General features: G+C 38.9%; 1 pseudogene; it reads right to left on the reverse strand.

The window, feature by feature from the left end:
* Nucleotides 1-6,384: 6,384 nt before the first annotated feature.
* The window catches only part of LOC132486856 (nicotinamide phosphoribosyltransferase-like), a 58,037-nt pseudogene continuing 41,451 nt past the window's right edge, over nt 6,385-22,970 (reverse strand).

Consider the following 22,970-nt stretch of genomic DNA (forward strand, 5'->3'; position numbering starts at 1 on the left):
AGATTGGCTAGGGTGATAGAGAAACTGCTTCCTGACTCTGCAGAGTGGCACCAGCATGCCTGAGAATAATTTGGGAGATTCAGGTGAGGAGATATAACCTTAAGGATTAGTAATTTCTAAGGGAATAATTTACCTTATTTCTTATCTCCTCTGAGACAACTCTTCTCTTAGAGACATGCTTAAGGGCTACGAACCAAGTGCTTTTCTCTGTTTAGAAAATCCAGTAACTAAACAAAGGGAAGGGTGACTATCTTAAGCTTGAACAATTTGCTCTAACCCTATCTTCTACTAATTCTTGATACAGTATCCACTTGTGTTCTCCAAAGATGTCTTACCATAGTGTGAATCTGTATCTTTGTACAAACATTCCTCCCTCTATAAAACTACCATTTTTAACTCTCTAATTCCAACTAATTCTTCAAGGACAAAATCAATTTCTCCTTCCTCCTGGATTCTATTAGTTATAGTGAATCTCTCCTTGTAGGCTAGACAGTAGACAGCAAAATGATTTAAAGTTCAAACTCTGCAGTCAAATTGACTATGGTTCTGATCTTTTTTACCAGCTTACAGACTCATACCCTTGGGCACACTTAATGTTCCTGAACTTCACCTTTTTCATCCATAAATAGAAATACTAGTAAGCTCCTCATCAAAGCACTGTGGTGAGTGTTTAAAGAGATTTATGTAAAGTCTAGTTTATAGGAAATGCTCAAAATATGTTAGCTGTTTTTAATAGTGAAGTTTGTATCTTCACCTGCATCAAGGATAAGACTAGAACAATAAATATATGCTGGGTTGTCCAGAACCAAGTAAGGGACCCTGTAGGTATACAGATATTTGAAATCGTATGGAAGGAAAGCATTAAGAAGCAACTAAGCCACTGTACTAAAACAACATGCTTTAAAGAAGCTGTGTCCCTAGAGAAACCTCCACATCATACTCACCTCTTCATGGTGAAGTGTCTTCACTTCTTGCTGCTCCCTTGACCGGCTCCCTCTCCTTCTCTGCAGTAGTTTCTTTGAACTCTTATGAAATCTCTGGGTGTTCGCCTTTTCTATATAAATTTGCTAACTTTCTTTGAATAAAGCCCATTCTCATTTGCTTGTTTCCCATTCATTTGACAGAGTAATCCATAGAACTTTGTAGCTCAACTATGATAACTTTTTTTTTTTTTTTCTTTTTGCGGTATGCGGGCCTCTCACTGTTGTGGCCTCTCCCATTGCGGAGCACAGGCTCCGGATGCGCAGGCCCAGCGGCCATGGCTCACGGGCCCAGCCGCTCCGCGGCATATGGGATCCTCCCAGACCGGGGCACGAACCCGTATCCCCTGCATCGGCAGGCGGACTCTCAACCACTGCGCCACCAGGGAGGCCCTATGATAACTTTTTAACATTTTAAAATATTTTTTATCATCGGTTATTAGAATAATGAAAGAATGGTAAGTGTGGAGTGTACAATCTTTATTCTCTACTTACTAGAAAGAAGACAACTAGGAACAAATAGAAAATTTCCTTAGAATCACCCGGCTGCCACTCGGAATCCACACTGGCTACATGCCCTTGTGTTCACTGTCCTTGGGGGTGAGGAGATTTCTCAGCCCTTGCTAATTGCTCTATCCTGTCCTGGCAGCCACCAGCTTTATAAAATTGTACGAAATTCTAAAGTCAAATAAAGGGGAGATGGGGAGAGAGAGAGAGATCCAACAAATTTTTATTTCCACATTTCTTCTACTCTTGAAGCTTATTTTATTTGTACTTCAGTTGCAGCAGTTTTCATTTTTAATTGCTTTGTTGAATAGAGTCATTTTTTTTCATGGTCCAGCTGATAAATCTTCACAGCATGTTAGGTTTTGCAAAGTTGTAAATGGCTAATTTATTTTACATTTATTTTTCTGCCAAGGTTGAAAGGACATATCTGACTCTTAACATGAATTTTTAGCACCTTTTCAACTACAGCATTTATTCTCCTCAATGATGTTGACTCCATCAGAAAGCTCATGAATCATCTAAGGTAGACAGCGTTTGGTATTTGAGTTTATCTTCCTGTTTTGTAGTACCTGCAGGGGTTCACGTCCCCAGCCCTCTCTCAGAAATAAAGAGCTTCCCGCAGCTGCTGAGAATACTGGTGGCTAACAGCACTTAGCAGAATCCCTCTCTGGGTAATGCTCTCAGCCAAAGTTTCTTCAAAGCCCAAGGATAAGCCCCCTATCTAGGGTCTGGATACACCCTACCCTGATCAATACAGGGCTATGAATGCTGGGCCCCTTGACTCAAATGGAATCACATGGAAGGGTCATCACACTTCTTCCCATTTCTGTGGGGTTGAGGCCTTTCTTGAGACTAAATCATAGGTAAATCTTCTCTCTTCCCAACTTTATTTCCATCTCTTCTTCAAATGTGTTTATCTTGAGAGCATTCCTCAAAGAACTGCTGTTTTGTTGTTGTTTGTGTGTGTGTGTGTGTGTGTGTGTTTGTGTGTGTTTTGCTGCACCATGCAGCTTGTGGAATCTCAGTTCCCCAACAAGGGATTGAACCCAGGGCCACTGCAGTGAAAGCCTGGAATCCTAACCACTAAGCCACCAAGGAACTCCCAAAGAACTGCTGTTTTAAGATAGGTTTTATTATGATTTATGTATGGTAAGGCCAACAATCAGGAATTGATTGCCATTGGCAAGATAGTTTGTTACCTACAGGCTTAGTATTAGCTATCTTGTGATAATTCCACTGGGCTCTGGGGCATAGAGGCTGACCTTAGTTGTCTGGTGCCTGACCCTGGGGTGGTTAGTACAAGTGGCTGGGGTATGGGTTCTGGATTGTTAGGTTTGCATTTAAAAAGCATACTAGTGAGCAAATTGCTTACTCTCTTTAAGAATTGGGTGGCCCCTCCAGTGTTGGCAAGGCCCCAGGTGTCAAAGCATCAAAATACAAAAAATTAAAGACATGGTTAATAGAACGTCCACATAAAAATCTTCATCTCAGTCTGTCTCCCTGGGACCCAAACCAAATTCTATCTCAACATCCACAGTGCATAGTGTTTTAGACTCATAATCCTCCAGATGTTGTACTGGTAAATCTTTAACAGCTGATTTTCCAAAAGAAAAAAATCCCTGATCTATAGCATTTGCCAATTTCCATGGTGTAATGCCCACATCATGACTGATTTCAAGTTATCAATGTGATGTCACTGAAAGTGAAGCTGGGAAGAATGCACACACATCAGCACATCACAGCCTCCTCCTTAGGGAGAATAAATGGAATCAAACTGGCAATAATAACCTATACTCCAATACTCTTGTAAATACTTCCTCAGGATATTTAGAACATTGCATAGGCTCCTTAAGTTTTTTTTTTTTTTTTTTTTTTTTTTTTTTTTGTGGTACGCGGGCCTCTCACTGCTGTGGCCTCTCCCGTTGCGGAGCACAGGCTCTGGACACGCAGGCTCAGCGGCCATGGTCCACGGGCCCAGCTGCTCTGCAGCACGCGGGATTCTCCCGGACCAGGGCATGAACCCGTGTCCCCTGCATTGGCAGGCCGATTCCCAACCACTGTGCCAGCAGGGAAGCCCTCCTTAAGTATTTTTAGAAACTCTATGTGGTGAATTAGACCTGCTTAAGAACTAGTTGGCTCTTGCAGGATGATGTCAGCTAGATGGCAGAATAAGTAAGAAGCTTTGGACTCCCCTTCACCCGTAAACATACTAACTCAACAACAATTCAGAGAAAAATTCCCTTGGTGAGAAATCCAGAAGCTAGTTGAGAGGCTCCTACATCTTGGGCAAGTGTGAAACCAGACACATTGAAACCAGTAGGGAAATTCAAGACACCTTCTTGCCAGAATCCCTACCTCTGGTATAGTGTCGTACAATCAGAAGGAAACACTGCAGCTCCTAGCTTCTCACTGGAGAAGGAAAGACTTAGACTGCAGTCCATTGTTCCAACTTTTCCAGGAGCTCCCCAAAGGACTAGCTTCTGTTTTACCAGTCATGTAACACTTCTGGGACCTGAGGTCCTCTAGACACCAGAAGGAAACCAAGATGGTGGTTTGGGCTGGCACTCTGCATAACCCCTCTTCCTGGCTTAGCACAAAGTGATGGCATGAAAAACTCCAGCTCTCAGCTTCTCCCTGGGGAGGGAAAGAGAGTTGGACCACATGGCAAATGCACCAACTTTTAGGAGAGCTGCTCAAGGACTGGCTTTTGTCTTGTTTGTCTCAGTGTGCTAACAGAACCCAGCATATTCTAACCACCTGAGAACTAGTAAGAACAAAGACAGTGGTTTGATCTAGTATGTAGCTCATCACTGCAGCCCTTCTCCTGGTTTAGCACAGAGAAAATAGGTGAAAGGCCTCAGTTCCCAGCTTCTCCCTGGAGAGGTAAAGAATTAGAACATCCAATGGTCCAACTTTCCTGGGGGCTGCCTGAAGAACCATCTTTGGTCTCACTTGTTTCAGAGCACTTACAGGATCTCTCAAACTCTAAATGCCTGGAGGCTATTAAGAATGAAGAGGTGTCAGCAAGGCCGTGCTTCCCCTGAAACATGTAGGAGAATCCTTCCTTGCCCTTCCTACCTTTTGATGGTTTTCTGGCCATCTCTGACTTTCCTTGGCTTGTAGATGCATCACTCCAATCCTCTGTATCGCATGGTGTTCTCCCTGTATGTCTTCACATTGTCTTTCCTCTGTGCATACTTGTCTCTGTGTCCAAATTTCTCCTCTTTACAAAGATATCCGTCATATTGGATTAGGGCCCACCTCATTTTAATTATTACCTCTGTAAAGGTCTTATTTCCAAATAAGGTCACATTCTGAATTACTGAGGGTTAGGACTTCAAAGTGTCTATTCTGGGGGGACAAAATTTTACCTATAACAATCACAATAAAAACTAATGTGAAATACTTATAACAAACAAGAAATATAAAAGAACCTAAACCAAGGTACATTTTAATCAAATTGCTTGAAACTAGTGAAGAAAGAAAATCTTCAAATCAGCCAATGCAAATAGACATGGTATATACAGGGGAACAAAGATAAGTTCTTTCATGTTTCTCATGCTTGGGGTTTGTTGAGCTTTTCAAATCTGTGGATGTATAGTTGTCATGAACTTGCAAGATTTTCAGCCAATTTTTAAAAGTATATGTATATTTTCCCCTTTCTTCTCCTCTGGAGAGAGTAATTCTAAATGTTTATAGATGAAGCCACATCAAGTTGTCCCACTGCCCACTGATGCTTTCATTTTTTTCCCAGTACTTTTTCTCTATTTTATTTTGAATAATTTCTATTGCTATACCTTCAAGCTCACTCATTTTTTTTTACAATTTTATATCTAATTTAATTTTTTTTAACTTAATGAAAAGTATAACAGGATCAAAACATTTAAATTAAGTACACTTACTAATCGTTCCAGTAATTCATTTAGTCATATCAAATATAGGATATGAAAAATAAATTCAGAAGTGCAATTACTTTAAAATACACTTCTTCCACTTTTGTCAAAGTTTATACTTATGTACATAATCTATAGTGGAAGCAGAGTTTCTCTCTAAAAAGCATTATCTCCTTAAACTCTCAAGGTGCATATTAGAACCACGAGTAATTTCTTTCATGTAAAATTGTAGTACAGGCCTTTCAAATTTGACATTTCACTGGTATGATACCACAACTAACATATATAATCACTGTATAGTGCCTTGGCATTCCATTAACAACCATTATTTTCTTTAATGTAGAATGTATACTCTACAAGGGGCATTGAGGTTAGTACTTCTATAGGGTATATCCTGACATAATTTTCCAACTGTATAATGACACAAACAACTTTGTTAAGGCCATATTTTATTTGCTGATTAATGGACAAAAAAGGAGTGTAATTTCATTTTCTTCAAAGTCTGCATTCCTAAAAATCATGAAAAGTTGGAAAGATTGTTAAATCATTAAAACTTTAAATATATCTTATACAATCTTGTTTATACAAAAATATAAGTTAAATATAAACATGAAGCAATCATGATAATTTTATGCAAATCTATTTTATGATCTTCAGTTATATATAAAATTCTCAGTTCTGTTACTTGTGAAAAGATCAATACCAGACTGAATTACTGTCTACTGGCAAAAGGCCCCAAAAGCTTATTTTAGCATTAATCTTTTACATGATTAAATATATTGCCTACTTTGAGATCACCTAAACATTGGGGAAAAAAAGAAAAAAACATGAAAGAGCAGTATATTCATAAACCAGCAAATAATTTCACTGAAATGTACCATAAAACACAAAGAACCCCCATATGCCTGTATGAAAAACATGGTGCATTACATACTCATACACAGATCTATGCATGCATGCATGTGTATATACTCACACACACATATCCAGTCATAAAACAAAGCCTATTGAGATGCTGCCATATCCAGCTGGAGACATTCCATATCCAGTTTTGCATTTTTTCTTACTACATCGAATAAACAGCTTTTTGTCATCATCCCATTCTTGAAGACTGTATGGAGAAAATCATGACCTTATTCTTCAAGGTATTTTTCAAATGCAACAAAATTCCCTGCTGGTATCCTATGTAAAGATAATCAGCCCTTCCTGGGCCTTTTGTTGGGATCAGCAACTAAGTCCTTAAAGACATTAATCCCAAGGCCAGTAATTACAACATGACTATACTTGACAGAAAAGTTCAAGAGATGCCTTGTTAATTGCTGTAGCAAAGCTTCCACCAGAACCAAAAGAAACATTTTCAACACTCCATTTTTGTTTTTTACTTCACACCTTCCACAATCTCTTTTAAGGTGTTACATCTGCAACATTCCCTTGACTAACTCTAAGGTAAGGGGGCAGCAACTTGCAGCTCATTTAGTTCACAGTAGCAGGGAAATTCGTACCTAAAATATCATAGACTTTAATACAGTATTAAGAAGATTTCAAGAAACAGCTATGATTATTAGTGGTGCCTCTGCACACTTTGGAAACATTAAATGTCTGAGATCCTTACCCTCTATTATCTCTCACACATTATAAATGTTATAGTTATTGCAGACTACAAATCCAGGCGCTGATAAAAACTGTTTCTTTATGTTCAAAAACATCTTTTTTATGGTCTTCACCTCAAGCTGTTATGGTACTGTGTTCTGCCACTAGAACAGAATAGACTAGAACAGGATCTTTTGTTCCATAGCATTTTCTTTTTAAACATCTTTATTGGAGTATAATTACTTTACAATGTTGTGTTAGTTTCTGCTTTATAACAAAGTGAATCAGATATACGTATACATATATCCCCATATCTCCTCCCTCTTGCCTCTCCCTCCCATGCTCCATATCCCACCCCTCTAGGTGGACACAAAGCACTGAGCTAATCTCCCTGTGCTATGCAGCTGCTTCCCACTAGCTGACTATTTTACATTTGGTGGTGTATATATGTCCATGCCACTCTCTCACTTCATCCCAGCTTAGCATTCCCCCTCCCCATGTTCTCAAGTCCATTCTCTACGTCTGTGTCCTTATTCCTGTCCTGCCTCTAGGTTCTTCAGAACGTTTTTTTTGTTTTTGTTTTTGTTTTTGTTTTTAAGATTCAGTATATGTGTGTTAGCATACGGTATTTGTTTTTCTCTTTCTGGCTTAACTTCACTCTGTATGACAGTCTCTAAGTCCATTCACCTCAAAACAAATAACTCAATTTTGTTTCTTTTTATGGCTAAGTAATATTCCATTGTACATACATGCCACATCTTCTTTATCCTTTCATCTGTCAATGGACACTTAGGTTGCTTCCATGTGCTGGCTATTGTAAATAGAGCTGCAGTGAACATTTTGGTACATGACTCTTTTTGAATTACGGTTTTCTCAGGGTATATGCCCAGTAGTAGGATTGTATGGTAGTTCTATTTTCACTTTTTAAAGACACCTCCATACTGTTCTTCATAGTGCCTGTAACAATTTACATTCCCACCAACAGTGCAAGAGGGTTCCCTTTTCTCCACACCCTCCAGCATTTATTATTTGTATATTTTTTGATGATGGCCATACTGACTGGTGTGAAGTGATACCTCATTGTATTTCTGATTTACATTTCTCTACTGATTAGTGATGTTGAGCATCCTTTCATGTGTTTGTTGGCAATCTGTATATCTTCTTTGGAGAAATGTCTATTTAAGAAGTCTTCTGCCCATTTTTGGACTGGGTTGTTTGCTTTTTTGATATTGAGCTGCATGAGCTCCTTGTAAATTTTAGAGATTAATCCCTTGTCACTTGCATTGTTTGCAAATATTTTCCTCCATTGTGTAGGTTGTGTTTTCCTCTTGTATATGGTTTCCTTTACTGTACAAAAGCTTTTAAGTTTCATTAGGTCCCATTTGTTTATTTTTGTTTTTATTTCCATTTCTCTAGGAGGTTGGTCAAAAAGGATCTTGCTGTGATTTATGTCATACAGTGTTCTGCCTACATTTTCCTCTAAGAGTTTTTTAGTGTCTGGCCTTCACATTTATGTCTTTAATCCATATTGAGTTTATTTTTGTGTATGGTGTTAGGGAGTGTTCTAATTTCATTCTTTTACATGTAGCTATCCAGTTTTCCCAGCACCATTTATTGAAGAGACTGCCTTTTCTCCATTGTATATTCTTGTCCCCTTTATCAAAAATAAGGTGACCATAGGTGCCTGGATTTATCTCTGGGCTTTCTGTACTGTTCCATTGATCTATAGTTCTGTGTTTGTGCCAGTACAGTACTGATTTGATTACTGTAGCTTTGTAGTATAGTCTGAAGTCAGGGAGCCTGATTCCTCCAGCTCCATTTTTTCTCTCCCAAGATTGCTTTGGCTATTTGGGGTCTTTTGTGTTTCTATACAAATTGTGGAATTCTTTGTTCTTGTTCTGTGAAAAATGCCATTGGTAGTTTGATAGGGATTGCATTGAATCTGTAGATTGCTTTGGTTAGTATATGCATTTTTGCAATGATTTTTCTTAGAATCCAAGGACATGGTATATCTCTCCATCTGTTAGTATCATCTTTAATTTCTTTCATCAGTGTCTTATAGTTTTCTGCATACAGGTCATTTGTCTGCTTAGGTAGGCATATTTCTAGGTATTTTATTCTTTTTGTTGCAGTGGTAAATGTGGTTGTTTCCTTAATTTCTCTTTCAGATTTTTCATCATTAATGTATAGAAATGCAAGAGATTTCTGTGCATTAATTTTGTATCCTGCTACTTTACGAAATTCATTGATTAGCTCTAGTAGTTTTCTGGTAGCATCTTTAGGATTCTCTATGTACACTGTCATGTCATCTGCAAACAGTGACAGCTTTACTTCTTCTTTTCTGATTTGGATTCCTTTTATTTCTTCTATGATGGCTGTGGCTAAAACTTCCAAAATTATGTTGAATAATAGTGGTGAGTGTGGACAACCTTGTCTTGTTCCTGATCTTAGAGGAAATGGTTTCAGTTTTTTACCATTGAGAACGATGTTGGCTGTGGGTTTTTCATATATGGCCTTTAGTATGTTGAGATACATTCCCTCTATGCCTACTTTCTGCAGGGTTTTTATCATAAATATGTGTTGAATTTTGTCAAAAGCTTTTTCTGCATCTATTGAGATGATCATATGGTTTTTCTCCTTCAATATGTTAATATGGTTTATCTCATTGATTGATTTGCATACATTGAAGAATCCTTGCATTCCTGGAATAAACCCCACTTGATCATGGTGTATGATCCTTTTAACGTGCCGTTGGATCCTGTTTGCTAGTATCTTGTTGAGGATTTTTGCATCTATGTTCATCAGTGATATTGGCCTGTAGTTTTCTTTCTTTGTGACATCTTTGTCCGGTTTTGGTACCAGGGTGATGGTGGCCTCATAGAAAGAGTTTGGGAGTGTTCCTCCCTCTGCTATATTTTGGAAGAGTTTGAGAAGGATAGGTGTCAGTTCTTCTCTAAATGTTTATAGAATTCGCCTGTGAAGCCATCTGGTCCTGGGCTTTTGTTTGTTGGAAGATTTTTAATCACAGTTTCAATTTCAGTGCTTGTGATTGATCTGTTCACGTTTTCTATTTCTTCCTGGTTCAGTCTCAGCAGGTTGTGCATTTCTAAGAATTTGTCCATTTCTTCCAGGTTGTCCATTTTATTGGCATAGAGCTGCTTGTAGTAATCTCTCATGATCCTTTGAATTTCTGCAGTGTCAGTTGTTACTCCTCCTTTTTCATTTTTAATTCTATTGATTTGAGTCTTCTCCCATTTTTTCTTGGTGAGTCTGGCTAATGGTTTATCAATTTTGTTTTTCTTCTCAAAGAACCATCTTTTCGTTTTATTGATCTTTGCTATCATTTCCTTCATTTCTTTTTCATTTGTTTGTGATCTGATCTTTATGATTTCTTTCCTTCTACTAACTTTGGGTTTTTTTTATTCTTCTTTCTCTAATTGCTTTAGGTGCAAAGTTAGATTGTTTATTCGAGATGTTTCCTGTTTCTTAAGGTGGGATTGTATTGCTATATACTTCCCTCGTAAAACTGCTTTTGCTGTATCCCATAGTTTTTGGGTTGTCATGTCTCAATTGTCATTTGTTTCTAGATATTTTTGATTTCCTCTTTGATTTCTTCAGTGTTCACTTGGTTATTAAGTAGTGTATTGTTTAGCCTCCATGTGTTTGTATTTTTTACAGATCTTTTCCTGTAATTGATATCTAGTGTCATAGTGTTGTGGTCGGAAAAGATACTTGATACGATTTCAATTTTCTTAAATTTACCAATGCATGATTTGTGACCCAATATATGATCTATCCTGGAGAATGTTTCATGAGCACTTGAGAAACATGTGTATTCTGTTGTTTTTGGATGGAATGTCCTATAAATATCAATTAAGTCCATCTTGTTTAGTGTATCATTTAAAGCTTGTGTTTCCTTAGTTATTTTCATTTTGGATGATCTGTCCATTGGTGAAAGTGGGATGTTAATGCCCCCTGCTCTGATTGTGTTACTATCAATTTCCCCTTTTATGGCTGTTAGCATTTGCCTTATGTATTGAGGTGCTCCTCTGTTGGGTGCATAAATATTTACAATTGTTATATCTTCTTCTTGGATCGATCCCTTGATCATTATGTAGTGTCCTTCTTTGTCTCTTGTAATAGTCTTTATTTTAAAGTCTATTTTGTCTGATATGAGGATTGCTACTCCAGCTTTCTTTTGATTTCCATTTGCATGGAATAACTTTTTCCATCCCCTCACTTTCAGTCTGTATGTGTCCCTATGTCTGAAGTCAGTCTCTTGTAGACAGCATATATGTGGGTCTTGTGTTTGTATCCATTCAGCCAGTCTGTGTCTTTTGATGGGAGCATTTAATCCAGTTACATTTAAGATAATTATTGATATCTATGTCCCTATTCCCATTTTCTTAATTGTTTTGGGTTTGTTATTGTAGGTCTTTTCCTTTTCTTGTGTTTCTTGACTAGAGAATTTCCTTTAGCATTTGTTGAAAAGTTGGTTTGGTGGTGCTGAACTCTCTCAGCTTTTGCTTGTGTGTAAACATTTTAATTTCTCCATCAAATCTGAATGAGATCCTTGCTGGCTAGAGTAATCTTGGTTTTATGTTTTTCTCCTATCACTTTAAATATGTCTTGCTACTCCCTTCTGGCTTGCAGAGTTTCTGCTGAAAGTTTAGCTGTTAACTTTATGGGGATTCCCTTGTGTTTTATTTGTTGTTTTTCCCTTGCTGCTTTTAATATGTTTTCTTTGTATTTAATTTTTGATAGTTTGATTAATATGTCTTGGCATGTTTCTCCATAGATTTATCCTGTATGGGACTCTTTGTGCTTCCTGGACTTGATTAGCTATTTCCTTTTCCATATTAGGGAAGTTGTTAACTATAATCCCTTCAAATATTTTCTCAGTCCCTTTCATTTTCTCTTTTTCTTCTGGGACCCCTATAATTCAAATGTTGGTGCATTTAATGTTGTCCCAGAGGTCTCTGAGTCTGTCCTCATTTGTTTTCATTCTTTTTTCTTTATTCTGCTCTGCAGTAGTTATTTCCACTATCTTATCTTCCAGGTCACTTATCAGTTCTTCTGCCTCAGTTATTCTGCTATTGATCCCTTCTAGAGTTATTTATTTATTTATTTATTTATTGCAGTACACGGGCTTCTCACTGTTGTGGCCTCTCCCATTGCACAGGCTCCGGACGCACAGGCTCAGTGGCCATGGCTCATGGGCCTAGCTGCTCTGCAGCATTTGGGATCTTCGCGGACTGGGGCACGAGCCCGTGTCGCCTGCATTGGCAGGCGGAGTCTCAACCACTGCACCACCAGGGAAGCCCTAGAGTATTTTTAATTTCATTTATTGTGTTGTTCATCATTTCTTGTTTCCTCTTTAGTTCTTCTAGGTCCTTGTTAAACGTTTCTTGCATTTTCTGTATTCTATTTCCAAGATTTTGCATTAACTTTACTCTCATTAGTCTGAATTCTTTTTCAGATAGACTACCTATTTCCTCTTCATTTGTTAGGTCTGGTGGTTTTTTACCTTGCTCCTTCATCTGTTGTGTGTTTTTCTGTCTTCTCATTTTGCTTATCTTACTGTGTTTTTGGTCTCCTTTTTGCAGGCTGCAGGTTCGTATTTCCCGTTGTTTTTGGTGTCTGTCACCAGTGGCTAAGGTTGGTTCACTGGGTTGTGTAGGCTTCCTGGTGGAGGGGACTAGTGCCTGTGTTCTGGTGGATGAGGGTGGATCTTGTCTTTGTGGTGGGCAGGTCCACGTCTGGTGGTGTGTTTTGGGGTGTCTGTGGCCTTATTATGATTTTAGGCAGCCTTTCTCCTAATGGGTTGTGTTGGGTTCCTGTCTTGCTAGTTGTTTGGCATAGGGTGTCCAGCACTGTAGCTCGCGGGTCGTTGAGTGAAGCAGGGTCTTGGTGTTGAGATGGAGATCTCTGGGAGATTTTCGCCATTTGATATCACATTGAGCTGAGAGGTCTCTTGTCAATAAGTGTCCTGAAGTTGGCTCTCCCACCTCAGAGGCACAGCACTGGCTCCTGGCTGGAGCACCAAGAGCCTTTCATCCACATGGCTTAGAATAAAAGGGAGAAAAAATAGAAGGAAAGTAAGAAAGAGGATAAAATAAAGTTACTGAAATAAAAAATAATTATTAAGAAGAAAATTTTTTTAAGTAAAAACAAAACAAAACAAAACAATAACACGGACGGACAGAACCCTAGGACAAATGGTGAAAGCAAAGCTATACAGACAAAATCACACACAGAAGCATACACATACACACTCACAAAAAGAGGAAAAAATAATATGTCTTTTTCCCAAAGTTCACCTCCTCAATTTGGGATGATTCATTGTGTATTCATGTATGCTACAGATGCAGGGTACATCAAGTTGATTGTGGAGATTTAATCTGCTGCTCTTGAGGCTGCTGGAAGGGATTTCCCTTTCTCTTCAGCTCCCGGAGTTCAGTTTTGGATTAGGCCCCGCCTCTGTGTGTATGTCACCTGAGGGCGTCTGTTCTTCGCTCAGACAGGATGGGGTTAAAGGAGCAGCTGATTCGGGGACTCTGGCTCACTCAGGCCGGGGGGAGGGAGGAGTACAGATGTGAGGCAAGCCTGCAGTGGCAGAGGCTGGCATGACATTGCAGCAGCCTGCGGTGCGCCATGTGTTTTCCCGGGGAAGTTGTCCCTGGATCACGGGACCCTGGCAGTGGCAGGTTGCACAGACTCCTGGGAGGGGAGGTGTGGATAGTGACCTGTGCTTTCACACAGGTTTCTTGATGGCATCAGCAGCAGCCTTAGCGTCCCATGCCTGTCTCTGGGGTCTGCGCTGATAGCCGCGGCTTGCGCCCATCTCTGGAGCTCCTTTAAGCAGCGCTCTTAATCCCCTCTCCTCACGCACCAGGAAACAAAGAGGGAAGAAAAAGTCTCTTGCCTCTTCGGCAGGTCCAGACTTTTCCCCGGACTCCCTCCCGGCTAGCCGTGGTGCACTAAACCCTTCAGGCTGTGTTCACGCCGCCAACCCCAGTCCTCTCCCTGCTATCCGACTGAAGCCTGAGCCTCAGCTCCCAGCCCCGCCTGCCCCGGTGGGTGAGCAGACAATCCTCTCGGGATGGTGAGTGCTGGTTGACACTGATCCTCTTGGTGGGAATACTCTGCTTTGCCCTCTGCACCCCTCTTGCTGCGCTCTACTCTGCGGCTCTGAAGCTTCCTCACCCCACCCAGCCCCATCTCTGCCCGTGAAGGGGCTTCCTGGTGTGTGGAAACTTTTCCTCCTTCACAGCTCCCTCCCAGAGGTGCATGTCCCATCCCTATTCTTTTGTCTCTGTGTTTCCTTTTTTCTTTTGCCCTACCCAGGTATGTGGGGAGTTTCTTGCTTTTTTGGGAAATCTGAGGTCTTCTGCCAGCATTCAGTAGGTGTTCTGTAGGAGTTGTTCCCCATGTAGATGTTATTTTGATGTATTTGTGGGGAAGATAGTGATCTCCACGTCTTACTCCTGTGCCATCTTGAAGGTCCCCTCTCCATAGTATTTGTAATTAAACCAATTCCTGCTACTCTGTCTTTTCCTTTGAAATTAACCAAGTGAGCAGAGGCTCCAATGCCAGCAGTCTCTTAAAAAGAGACTCCTCTGTAGCCAAAATCACATAACTTACATACAGGACCATCTAGGTTATTGGAAGTTTCTAATAACTATTTGGCCAATATTTTCTTCTGCTCTCTAGCATTTGTGACCACTGTTATTGGATATTAGGACTGAACAAGAATAGTCTCAATCCAGTTTGTTAGCAAGTAACACTCTGAATCTGTGTTTTCTACTGTGAAGAGAAACTCCCTCTGAGAATGACAGAGCCTGCAGGAGGAACTTTTATTTCTATTGGAAGATGTCCATCATATTTCTCAAGAACGTAGTTCTATCCCTTTTCATGAAAGACATAATCTGGAAAGTTCATTAATCTTTTATTCTGTAATATCTATTCTGCTGTTCATCCTATCTAGTGAATTTTTTATTTAAGCTCTTGTAATTTTCATCTTTATAAGTTTGATTTGGGTCTTTTTTATATCTTCCATGCTTCTACTTAGCACATCCAGTCTTTCTTCCAATGTGGTAACTTTGTGGAGTATCTGGAGTGCTGGCAGGGTTCTATTTCATAACCTGGCTGGGGGATACTTGGTGTTTGCTTTACATTACTTGGTAAATTTTACATTGATGTTTTTCATACTTTTCTACATGTATATGATATTTCAAAATGAAAATTAGATGGTCCAAGGAATCATATTAGCTCCACAAACATTCAAAATCCAACTGGTTACCACACACTTCACCACTACTACCCTGATCCATGCCTCCATCATTCATAACCTTGTTAATAGCAAAACCCAACCCACCAGACTTCCTTCTTCTGCTCTTGTCCACTATAGTCTACTTTCAGCTCAGTGACTAATGTCTTTCTTTTAAAATACAAGTTCAGTGATGTCATCCTCTGCTCAAATCCCAATGGGTTCCTATCTCAATCAGAGTCAAAATCAAACGTTTTATGGTTTACAAAGGCTTAGATGATCTGGCAACCTCTTATCTCTCTGACTCCTTTCTTAACATCTGTTTCCTTTATATTAGCCATCCATTCTTCTAACTTACTGGGCACTCACCTGCTTCAGAAATATTGCACTTAAAATTTTCTCTGCCTACAACGCTCTTTGCACTGATAGCCCCATGACTCACTTCTTTATCTTCATCAAGTCTACATTCAGATTGTATCTTCTCAGTTAGACTTTCCTGATCTTAGTTAAGTCAATCTCCTTTCACCAGTACCTCTGTTCCCTTCTCCCTTCCTTCCTTTCTTTCTCTCTTTCTTTCTTTTCTCTCTCTTTGTTTCTTTCTTTCATAGTACTCATCACCATCTATCATACTTCATATTCATTTAATCTTTGTCTGTCTTCCTCAGACTAAACATGAACTCTGCAAGAGAAATAATTTTTAACACTTTAAAAAAAATTCATTGCTTGAAGCTTCAGTGCCTCTATCAGTATCTCATACACATGAAGTATGTACTCAATAAATATTTATTGAATAAACACTTGTAAACCATTATTCTCTACTTTTGGGTAATTTTTCCTCCTCAAAATTAAAAAAAAAAGAGCCTCCATTGTTTATTTCAGTGGTGCATACGTAATGTGCAATGATAGCTGTTTGTTGAATGAACAACTCTGTGCCTTGCTAGGGGCAGTGTAGTCCTGTTATCCTAATGGTTACAGATGGGGTGTAGGAGTATGCACTCTGACAGTCTATTCTTGGCTCTTTCTCTGATTGAATTCAACATACATGAATATTCATTAACTGTTTATTTGGGGACCTAAATATCAAACACCGATCTAGTAAACATGTTTGTATGGAAAACACTGGACAAGCCACTGCAGAGTAAAATAAAGACCACGTTTTCTTCCAGGCTCCCAAAATATGCATGCAAAATGAAATGTGTCCCTGCATTCTACGGTGTGCTGCTAAACATGCATTTGCATATGCAGATGCCAGATTCTGCCAGCAGATCAGTTAATTGCCAATACAAAGCAGCCACTGAGGACATATTTACTTCTCTCGTAAAGGCCAGTACATTTGTGTGAGCCACAAATGACATGCATGTTTTTGGGTTTGCAGGAATGGTTTTGGAGATTGGAAATGATTACCTCTTAGCTCAAATAGATTAGGGAGCTGTTGCTGTCAGTTCTAAAAGTCCCTGCTTTCTCAAATAGAAAATATCACTTGCTTTCCATGGAAATATGCTGCTGGTCAGAAGAAATCTACTTCTGTGCCTCAATCCTGGCATGTTTGGAATGGCAGCCCTCACTCACCCATCTTTAGTTAAACCTAGAAGAGTGTTGAAGGCCAGGCAAGGACCCACAGGCTCTTGCCTGGCTGTGGTGCTGGCCAGTCTTGACTCTACTCCAGACAGTGAAAGTGTCTCTGAAATACAGTGGCTGGCCCTGCAAAGAGGACTTATGAGTAGACTGATCAATGCAGAGCCTAACAGAACTAACATTTCCCATATTGTGGGGGTCTATTTAAAGTATTTGCAAAATGTTATAGTAGGCATCTGATCTAATATCACCACTTTACAGATGGGATAATACAGGCCCAGAAAGGTGAAGTAACGTGTCCAAAGTCACAGAACTTATTACTTGCAGGGTGGAATTAAGACCCAGGTCACCTGACTTCTGATACCACGGTCTTTCTACTGTATTATTCTCACAGTCATGAGCCTCCTATTAGCCACACTTGATCTCATATACTGGCATTTCTGAAAAGTCACGCTTGGAGCAAATTAAAAATGTAGATCTTTGGGACCTGCTTTCCAGAGATTCTAATTTGGAAAGTGAATAAAAGAGCATAGGAATTGTGTTTTAGCACATACCAGGTGAATCTGATAGAGATAGCATAAGGCCACAACTTGAAAAATTCTGGTATCTGTCAGGGATCATTAGGGAGAATGTATAGTATATAGATTAGCATCATCACTGCAGAGCCAAAAGACCTGTATGTATAATCTCGGCTTTGCCACTTACTAACAATGTACATTTGAATGAGTTCATTATTCAGCCCTCTCTGAGTGTCAGTTACCCTACCTGTGAAATGGGAACTCACTGGGCTATTGTGAGAGTTATACACATATAATTGTGTGCATCTGTGTAGCACAGTGTGTCTGGTACATAGTAAGTGCTTAATAAATGTTGGCTGTGGTTATTAATAATGTGCTGGTCATATACTTTATGCTTTTAAATATTCCTTAAGCAGTGCGTGGTATTATTGGTATTTTGAGAGAGCAACTAAGTCATTTCCCAATTTTGTATATACATACATATATATATATATACACACACACACTCATGCATACAAAAATATAATATGTATATGTAAATATATACATGCTATATATAATATACTGTGCATAAAACTATATTGTTTCTTTGGCTATACCCTAGTCTCCTTATTGCTTCTTTCTCAGTCCCACCAAATCTATAATAGAAAATGCCTGTCTGAGGGAACAGGTATGATATCAATGAGATTATTCATCTATTCTTTATAATGTTATTTTCCCTTTCCTTCCAATGGGCCTTAACTAAAATGGCCAATTGCATTCAACAAGCCTGGTGAGAACTCAAATTTCTGATTGAGAGGCAATGTGTTTAAGTAATTTAGACCTTTCAGCATGCTTATTCCCACCTGGGCTAGAGGTCTTTCGGTCCAGTGAGCTTGTCAATTGCAATGAAAATATACTCAACCCAGGTTGTCATTTATATGTATAAGCTTACAGGCTGCTGAAAAAGTCTACCAAGAGATAAAATAAATAAGTGCCTCAAATCATCCAAAATGGTGACTTGAGTGGTAGTTTATCATCAGTTGTCTAAAATAACTTGATTGCAAAGATTCTGAGGATAGATAGTGGAAATAAACTGAAGTGTGATGTGACAGCTATGTCAAGAAAAATGGAGGTGGCTGTCAGAGAATTCCAAGTGGCTTTTGGGCTAGCTGAGTGCTTTAGAGAGCACAGATCCTCTAGGAACCTCACACTCTGTGACTGACTTTAAGCTGTTGTCATTAAAATGTATTGGGAGTGGCAAACAGTTAGCTTGGCTACAGTGATGCGTCCTATTATTGAAAATGGCCCTAAACATCACATTCCAGTTGGTGGTGATAGTGGTAGTGATTCCAATTGTTAGTAGTGGTATGGAAGGTCGCTATTTTTTTCTTCTAAAAATCTAGGTAGTTAGCATAGCACACTGGATGAAAGTGGAAACTTAGAGTTGAATGAGACCAAGGTTTGAATTCAATTTGGTACTTCCTAGCTGTGTGATGTTGGACAAGTTGTTTGGAATCTTTAAATTTCAGTTTTCTCATCTATCACACAAAAACAAATCACCGACCTTAAAGGGTTGCTTATATAATTACATTAATTTATATAAATATATGTGAAATATTTAATATGTAATCTAATTAGGTAAAGTACCTGAATCATAGAAGATCAATAAATGCTTTCTCCTTCATAGTAGCATTAGTGGTAATAAAAGTATTAGGAGGAGTAGGGTGTTTTTGAATGATGTAGCCTAATTCTAGTTTAATCTGCTGCCTAAATCTAATATTTAGGTTGTTTGAATGACATCCTACTCAAAAATGAATTTTCCCAATGGAAATGAATAAATGATGAAAAACTCTAAGAAGAAGGGATTCAGAATAGTCCAAGTTATTTTAAACATATAATGAAGACAAACAGAATTAACATGCCAGAGCCTAGGCAATATAGGAATGTATCTTAGATCCGTATTTATTATTACACATTTAGGGTAGTAGGAGATAAAGCGTCCATCTGAATCCGATTAAAAACAAATAATAAACTGCAAACATTTTTATCCATTGTTAAAAGTGTTAAATTCCAAGACCTTGAGCAGAGTTCTAAGATTACTAAATTGCATCAACTTCTCCTTAGATCGGTAAAATGTGAAAAGGCACAGGTTCCCACAGGTAGGGTAAACCTTCAGGAGTGAACTCACCTTCCTCTTGGGGGTCCTATTGTCCTGTGATGCAGCCTCATTTTTTTTTTTTTAAACCTTTGTTGTGTTGATCTGTGAGATTCCTTTAATTTTATTTATTTATTTTTGGCTGTGTTGGGTCTTCGTTTCTGTGCGAGGGCTTTCTCTAGTTGCGGCGAGCGGGGGCCACTCTTCATCGCGGTGCGCGGGCCTCTTACTGTCGCGGCCTCTCTTGTTGTGGAGCACAGGCTCCAGACGCGCAGGCTCAGTAGTTGTGGCGCACGGACTTAGTTGCTCCGCATGTGGGAGCTTCGCAGACCAGGGCTCGAACCCATGTCCCCTGCATTGGTAGGCGGATTCTCAACCACTGCGCCACCAGGGAAGCCCGATGCAGCCTCATTTGTACCCATAAAACTTAGGTTTCTGGAAGGAGCCAATGAGCTTATTTAAACTGAAATGTAAATGACTATTATTGCTTTGTAAATTCTCTTCTCAAGGAAATATTTTTGCAGGATTGAAGAAGAATAAATCCCTAGTTTTAGGATGCCAAATATTAGCAAGTATATGAGGGACAAAGGAATAGGTATCTTTTTGGTTACAGTAATCATATTTTAAATTAGTTCTTTGCTATATCTATGGAAAAGTCACATTCATTGAGAAAAATTTGGAATATACAAAAAAGCCACAAAAATGAAAATATCACCTGTTATATTTAACACTCAGAATTAAGAATTGTTTTATTAAGTATTCAGTGCATACAATTGCAAACTTTTTTAATAGTCATTTTCACATGCATGCACAGAAGTGGTATTCCATATATGTATTTACAAAATGTTCTTATATAGTGACTATTTCTATTTCATTATATTTTGACATCCTGATTTTAATAGCTGCAAGTTATTTCATCATATAGATGGACCTTACCATTTTTAACCTGTGTTCTATGGTTCTAAGTTTTTGCTTCTCAGAGCCAAATAGAGATTAATATTCTTGTGGATTAAACCTTTCAGAGTTTCTTGATTAATTTCTTAAAGTTCTAGAAATAAAATTGCTGGATCAAACTGTATGCAAATTTTGAGCTATAATGATATATTAATAAAGTTACAGAGAGTTATTATCAAATTTAAAGAGCATCAGCACTTTCCTCTACTCTCACCATCACTGGTATCATTATTAAAAGCAATGGAGTACAGATACAGAATTGCAGCACATATTTCACTTAAATGTTTGAACAACCCACCCCAATGATCGGATATCATTGCTTACTCTTTTGAAAAATTATTCTAGTCCCCTATTTTGTTTCCAGCTATGCCCATTTCATAGCTAGAGTTAACAGCTATGAACATCTGAAAGCTTGATAAGAGAACCATAAGAGGGTGGTGAAGTAAGCATGCTTATATTTTCTCTCCACACTAACAAAAACATAATTTAACAATTTCTAAGGGCCAACACAATGACACAATCCAGTGGGTTTCCTTTATAAAGGAAACAGCACATGTATGTATCTTTCTATTTTAACAGAGGCAATAAAAACGTACAAATCATGTCGTGATGGTGCTAGAATTGGAATGATTCAAAGATAGTGCCTGTACCAAATGTCAGTATGTACAAAAAAATCCAATCATTGTCATAATCAGATGAGGCCTCTTTCTCCCTATGGACAGTAGGTTTTTTTTAAAGATACAAAACAACCTGCTTTTTTTTTTTAAGCTATGAAAATCAGATCAATTCTTGATTTATTTTTATCTAAAATACTTAAGAAAAAAATTTTCCCCTTCTGTAATCTGAAGTGAAAAAATCAAACTGCAATTGCTTTTTTTTTTTTTAATGAAAACACATATGATTAACAATTGCCCAAGGTTGTACTGTAACTTGGAGATGTGTGGTTTGCTTCAGAGGCCTCAATTTTTTAAAAAGTGATTGTCAGGAGAAATTGGATACAACCTCTAGTATCATTTCCTTTTAAAATAATAGGAAAATTAAAAAAATCAAATAAATGTCATTAATTAGCTCTCCATTCTAGGCCTTTGTCTCTCCCTACTTTGTACCCTTTTTTGTAGCAATCTCAACCACGTGCAAAGCTCTAATCACCATCTATTTGCTAATGACCCTCAAATTTATATCTCTAAATTTATGTATTTGCTAATGACCCTCAAATTTATGTCTCAGACTTCACTTTTTGAGCTCCCTATACATTCAATTGCCTTCTTGATTTCTCAGCTTGCAGCTCCCCAATGCCCATAAAACATGAGCAGTCTGAAATCCATAAACATCTCCCTCAAAACAGATCTTCTTCTAGCTACCCTAACTGAGTGAAGGCAAAAAGAAATAGCCACGGTCACCTCTAATCCTCCCATCAGCAAATCTTACCCTTTTCTCTTCCTAAATATGTCTCACAGGTATCCTTTTCTACTTCCCTGACCCTTTTCTGGGTTCAGCTGGCCTTCTCTCCCACCTATCTGAGCGTGCTACCTACACGCCTTTGCCCTCAGTCCCCTTGAGTCCAGATCTTCCTCCCCTGCCCCTGGTCTGAGCACTTTCCAACATGTTCTCCCAAAAAGAGTGAGAGTAGTCTTTTTACAACTCAAATATGATTATATCATCTGCAACTTATAACTCTTTAAGGGATTCTCAGTGATCGTGATACTGAAAGATGTCTTTAACAAGGCCTGCAAAAGTGTGGCTGTTCTGCCTATTTTACCAGCCTTATTTTGCACTACTGCCCCTCCCATTCCCTGTGCTAAAAGCACGCTTCCTTTGTTTTGGTTTCTCAGTTGCATTTCGTGTCAGCTGACAAAGGCCTTTGCACATGCTGTCCGCACCCCACAACCTCCCCCGACTTGGGACGTGCTTGTCTTCCTTTTCATCCTGTTTACTCCTCATCACTCTTCATTGCTCACCTCAAGCATCATTTTCTTATGGAAACTTTCTGTGACCCACCAGCCTAGGAAAGATTGCTTTAGCCTCTACTCTCACAGAATTGTATTGCTTTGCTTCATATTCCTTAGTTCAATTTTATAATTATATCCCTCTTATTTGGAATTATTTGATTAATGTCTGGCTGATAAGCTCTATGAATAGGGACTATATTAGTTTACTAAGGGTACCACAAAATCAGTGGCTTAAACAACAGAAATGTACTGTCTCACTGTTCTGGAGGCTAGAAGTCTGAAATCAAGGTGTTGGCAGGGTTGGTTCCTTTTGAGGACTGTGAAGGAAGAATCTCTTCCAGGCCTTGCTCCTTGGCTTGTGGTCGGCCGTCTTCTCCGTGTCTCTTCACATCATCTTCCCTCTGTGCATATCTGTCTGTGTCCACATTTCTCCTCTTTATAGTATAGGGATACCTGTCATCTTGGGTTAAGGCTCATCCTTATGACCTCATCTTAACTAATTACATATGCAATGACCCTATTTCCAAATAAGGTCACGTTCTGATGGACTGAGGATTAGGACTTCACCATATAAATTTTGGGGGGAAGTAACTCAACC

Source organism: Mesoplodon densirostris, chromosome 3 (assembly GCF_025265405.1).
Source record: "Mesoplodon densirostris isolate mMesDen1 chromosome 3, mMesDen1 primary haplotype, whole genome shotgun sequence".
Taxonomy (NCBI): Eukaryota; Metazoa; Chordata; class Mammalia; order Artiodactyla; family Ziphiidae; genus Mesoplodon; species Mesoplodon densirostris.